At 34.5% G+C, this 6,000-nt stretch overlaps 1 protein-coding gene across 1 annotated transcript in view; it reads left to right on the top strand.

Moving 5' to 3' along the window:
- Positions 1-2,581: 2,581 nt before the first annotated feature.
- LOC126755652 (protein windpipe) overlaps positions 2,582-6,000 on the top strand; it is a 100,074-nt gene continuing 96,655 nt past the window's right edge. Inside the window, exon 1 of the mRNA XM_050468378.1 lies at positions 2,582-2,639. The gene's annotated coding sequence lies outside the window, so the exon portion shown is untranslated. The remainder of the gene's footprint in view (positions 2,640-6,000) is intronic.

The following is a 6,000-nucleotide window of genomic DNA, read 5'->3' as shown; positions in this document are numbered from 1 at the left end:
GTTGCTTAAAAACTCGTAAGCTTGATTTATTTTCGCCTTCTTAATTGACGACATGCAAATCGGCACTACTTAGTACATACAGACGACGCTTGCAAAGCAAAGGAAAGCTATGCAAATCGCATTTATTTATGCATGCAACGAGTTGAATTGTCGCAACAGTTGAGTCGCTTTGAATGACCTTAAAAGGGCAAAGCAGGAATCTTTTGTTGTGACACTACAACGGTGTTTCTGCGCTTTTGTGGAGTGCTTGTGCAAAACGACACCACATAAGGTCATTGACAATGCGCCCAAAGCAAAACAAAGCAAGCCACGCAAAACCATCAGCAGTGAAATTGATTACAGCGCAAGTGCAACATTTATTTTTATTATTTTTATTTCTGTTTTATTACAACAAAAAACTCTTAATTGACCACATTCGATTTGTGTAGTTTTTATTTCCACTTTGCGGTTCGGATTTTTGGCACTTTCGGTGCCGCATTTGGCTTAGTGTTTCGTCGTCATCGTGCTCGCACTGATTGACGGTGTCCAACGAACGGTGCAGTGACACACTTTTGATGGGTTCGCTGGTCGAAATTTGGCGATTGTCGTTACGATAAAAAACCAAACAATCAAAAAAAAACCGCCAAATATTTATGTACCGAATTCGGCACTATTTTGTTTTTTAGAAGTACTCGTACATATGGAAATGCAACAAAGCTTAAATTCTAATTGATTGGCCGGATGGACAACGGATTTTTGACATTAAAATGCTTTTCAATGCATGAATACTTTACACGAATGGTAAAATAAAGTTAAATTAATTAAATTATATATTGTAAATATATGTATGATTGGTTATGCTGAGTGAGTCAAGCCTCTGTGTGTGCTTCTTTCTTTTAATATTCTTATAATTTCTACTTTTCTTCCAATTTTTATTGTAATACTGCGTCGTTAAAGTTTCTAATTATGTAACGTTATAACCGCGCTCACTTTTACTGCTCTATTGTGTATCATAAGCTTTGTCGTCAACTCTTGTCTCAGAACTGATTATGGGAGCATATCTGCCAGTCATAGAAATTTAATTAAAACTCATAGACATATACTGCAAATATTAAAGATAACTAGGTTCGCGGAGTCCAATAGGAAAAGTTAAGTCAACATTTTTATTAAAAAGCATTAAAGTAAGAGAAAACGTTAATTACGGCTGAACAGAATGATACTAATTATAGTAAATCCCTTTACAGGTGTAAAAGTGTCTAAAAAATTTTTTGATCGTAGTGATCTGATATCGGAGTTGCTGACAAATTAGTATCTTCTTTGGTGGCAAAATACGTTTGCAAAATTTCAGGTCGATATCTCAAAAGTGATAGACTAGTTCTCGTAAAAACGCAGACAGACGGAGAGATCATTTACATACTAAACATATATACTTCATTGGGTCGTTTCATTATTGGTGTTACAAACTTGGTGAACATAAAATACATTTTCTTAAATTGTTTGGAATAGTTTTTATTTAGTGCCCTATCGAAGATAGGAGATCGAAAACAGCATTTTCGGCAGATTTTACTGTTTTACTATCAAAAGGGTAAAAATGCTGTTCAAGCAAGGCGAAAATTATGCGAATTATGATCTTGTTGATCTCATACAAGTTTGATAAATCGCCAAAAGCTTTAGTAGCATGAATGAAATGTTCTAGAACACACATCATATTCTCCAGACTTGGACTTGGACCTTAGGACTATTACTTGTTTCAGTTTCTGTAAAATTTTTGGAATGGGAGAACCTTCAACTCAACCTTCACTTCAAAACCCACTTAGACCAGTTTTTTGCTTGCAAGCCTCAAAAATTGTATGAGTGGAATCAATATCTTGTCCTCAGAATGTGTGAAAAGGCTTACGGTGATTACACTAACCTACGAGTGGTACAAAGCCTTCAAAGACCATCCAGATATCGTTAAAGACATATCTAGTTCTGGATGACCTTCGATCTCTGCAACTGATGAAAATATTAAAAAGGTAAAAGATATGATGCTTGCAAATCGTCAGGCAAGCGTTAGAGAGATGGCAAGAGAGCTCGACATCTCTCGCGAGTCTGTTCGAATGATTTTGGTTGATATTTTGGGTATATTTTTACTCGACTCGTACCGATAAAGCTGATTTTTTTTCTAAAAGGGTACGATTGTGTCCGAATTTAAAGCCAAAAACGCAATAAATACCATCGATCACCACTGTATTCACCAGATTCGGCTCCATGTGATTTTTTCGTGTACCCCAAACTGAAATTACCATTCCGTGGAACCCGTCGTTTCAGTCGAAGAGATAAAACAGAATTCTATGAAGGAGCTGAACTGAATGCCATCCTAAAAAGTGCTTAAGAAAAGTGTTTCGAGGACTAGAAAAATCGTTGGCATAAGTGTATTACATCTGGTGGGGAATACTGTGAAGGCGACAACATAAATATTGTTGAATAATTAAATATTTTGCGTTTTATTTACATTTAGTCACAATTGACTGCCAAATATTTGTTACAAAACAATCTAAATACATTTCATTTTATTAAATTACATTCCAAAAGTTTATTTAGAAAATCTCCTTACATACTTTCAGATAAATAAATAATAAAGCATGGAATGTGCGATGAGCGGTATTCGAGAAATTAATGTAAGTTTGAAAAATTGTATTCTATTATATGTATTTCCGAATTTATCCAAAAGTAAACCATAAAATATGCAACAATCGTTGCTATTAGTTTATTTTCTCTCTATTTCCTACCGTATTTTCGTAGCAATCAAACAATTTTGTATCCACAACTCTTCGCAAATGTCGTATATATATATATATTTGCATAATTTTTCTGGAAAATTTATTTACATACATATGTATATACATATTATCGACAAATACTTCTACTATCTTCCTGCAGTTTTTCTGAAGCTACACTTCTTCCATAAATGTCCACAGTTTAGCTCTCCAAACGCACATCCACTATATTGCACATTAATGTGTCATAAAGATTCCAATAAATTTGAAAACGAACTACTTCTATCGCTCAGCTTTTGCTGTTCGTATGTATAGTAGAGTAATTGAAAATGAAACTCGTTACTTTTTACTTTATTCACTTACATTTCTCTGCGATGCTATCATGCAAATTCACAATAAACCCGTAACCTATTTTTAAGCTTAGTTCCCCTAGCGAACTTCGAAGTCATTCAACCAGCTCCAACATTGTCTTTGCATGCCCAAAGAGCAGACGCATTGAACCGGAAGCGGCGGTCGTCCGACGGCTAATATTTCAAGCGTAAAATTAACCAACTAGCCCAGCAATGTGCACACACACCACAAATCAAATTCGGTTATATACATATGTGTATGTGTATGTGTATAGAAGTAAAGTACTACTTCAAAGTGCTTCCTAATAGTTGACAGTTTTAATAAATTTCTATGTCATAAATAAATGTATATACATATGTATGTGATTGAGCATTCATTTTTGGTGCGACAATTTATTTTAACCAGCTATTAAGTACCGTTTTGTTTTGTTTCCTGTAAGAACATTATATTTATTGCTTATTATTACTGTAATTGATTTTTGTATTTAATTACATTAAATTAATGGAAAATTAGTTAGGCAATTTAATTTGCATTTTTCGCACTTTTCATTCAAAATATAGTCTGTATTTATTTAATTAAATTTAATAACTGCAAAATTATTACCTGGAATGTGTTGGAATATATTAATATCAACACCACATCCTTCGTGATGAAACTATAAATCTTTAATAAAAACCTAATGCCTATAAAAACCTGATTAATTAAACCCAAATACAAGTTTTAAGAAAATGGGAATATTATTATTCAACTTTTAGATATAAAGTTTTAGATAGAGAGTGAAAAGTTTCTGTTCTTGCTGGTTTTAAATTGAACCGCTAACGCCCATCGGAACTCACTATAGTGGCATTTTGGTTTTCTGAGAGTACACTACTACAAGAAATAGTAAGACTTTGCTCATAATTTGAACATTCCTAATTTATTCTTCAAGATCTATGTCGTCCCCCCTCAAAAAATCCCCCTTGGCCACAGGCCACAATCCTCTTTTGCCAACGTTTTTTCGAAACCTCGAAACAGTTGTTAAAGTCAATTTCCGGAATAGTCTTCAAAGCGCGTAGTGATTCACGTTTATTCACGTCTTCAATTGCTCAAAACGGTTACCTCGGAGTGGTCGGCTGAGTGAATATGGTAGTTAAGGCACGATATTGGTTGAAAATTCGACGAAAAACTCACCAAAAATCAATGCAGTATGCGACGGTGTATTATAATGATGCAAAAATCAAGCGTTGTCGAGCCATAATTCCGGCATTTTTTACGAAAATCTTCACACAAACGACCCATAATACTCAAATAGTATTCCTTGTTAATAGTTTGGTCAGTCGGATGGAATTCGGAGTGCGCCACACCTCAATAATCGAACAAAACTGTGAACATAACTTTGATTTTTGACCTGTTTTGCCACGATATTCGGTCGATTGATCGTCTGTTTCCGAGTTGTAAGCACAGCTCCAAGTCTTATCGCCAGTAATATAATGTTCCATGACATTCTGGTAGTCGGAAAGTATTGTTTCACAGATGCTAACGCGACGCTGTTTTTCGAAAGAATTTAGTGATTTTAGAACCATTAATGCTTTCCCTTTTCTTAGGTCTAAATGATTTTTCAAAATGGTTTTCACTGATCCTTCCTATATTCCAACGATGCCAATAAGATCTCTGACTGTTAATCGTCGATTCTCAATTTTAAAATAAAGGAATTGGTTCTATCATCAGTTGATGTTGATGGCCGTTCTGGATGTGCTTGGTTATCAACGCGTTCTCGATCCTGTTGGAATAATTTGTACCAAGCAAAAACACTTGCTCGCGAAAAACAATTATTACCGAAGGCCGCCAGAAATTTTATTCCGCGTACATAATTTAAAGGAACTTCTTTGTTGAATAATTTCACTCATAGTAAAATTCACCGAATGTACTTTATGTACTTCAGAAAGACAAGACCATATCTACTGAACACTCATGATTATTTTGATGTGACATTTGGCAAAGATTTCACTTACAGTCATAACAACCTAAAAAAAAATTCGACGAATGGCTATTTGCGCCAAATTTACATTTAAAAGTCTTACTATTTTTCGCCCACTGTCGTATTTTTTCATATACAATTACACTGGTAAACAAAAATCCACTTGTTTTCTGTGACATGAACAGAACAAAATGTTTATTATGTAACTGTAACTGCCACAAATGCAGAAAATAGCTACAGATTTCTTCTATTACCCATAATTTTTTTTTGCTAGGAGGGTTTTTGTTAAAAAAAAAACAGCGGTAGATATATTATTTTTATATTATTTTATTAACATAACATAACATGTTACTGTCGATGTTTTTCGGCGATATTTTGTTTTTCGAGTATCCATTAAACTTGCACTTCACTAGTCAAGGTACCGTGTCTCCATAGCAGAAATGTCTTGTCTCTAGTGTTCCCCATGTTCGTCACTAACGGCCCCTAAATTTTCGGGGAAAAATCCAGATGAGAGTCCAGAAAGTGAATTTTAAGAGACATGTTGCAACCCGTATTTTATAGGCAGTAAGTAGATCTTTGTTATTGTCAGCATTCACATTTCCAAGAAAATTTTTAACAACGCTTTTAAAGGCACTCCGGGCTCGTATTTCAGTTTCATTGAGTATTTCATCAAATTTCATTAGTTCATTTGCGGATCCACAAATATGCCCTTCTTACTTTTTGCTTCACTGACTCTTGGAAATTATTGTTTCAGATACAAGAACCCTCTTCCATTAACATTTTCGGTGTTCCAGAACTTTTTTTTGTACTTTAATCACTCTTTAGATTTGTCGTGGACTTGTGTACTATATTAACAAGACCCAAAAAATTCAAATCTTTCTGCCGATTAGATTGCTTGTTCTGACAGTCCTCCATACCTTCAATATACGCAGTATCCATTCTTCGTAGATTGTA

The sequence above is a fragment of the Bactrocera neohumeralis genome, chromosome 4 (assembly GCF_024586455.1).
Source record: "Bactrocera neohumeralis isolate Rockhampton chromosome 4, APGP_CSIRO_Bneo_wtdbg2-racon-allhic-juicebox.fasta_v2, whole genome shotgun sequence".
NCBI classification, from domain to species: domain Eukaryota; kingdom Metazoa; phylum Arthropoda; class Insecta; order Diptera; family Tephritidae; genus Bactrocera; species Bactrocera neohumeralis.
Note: the sequence above shows the minus strand (reverse complement) of the source record. Positions and strands in the feature narration are given on the sequence as shown.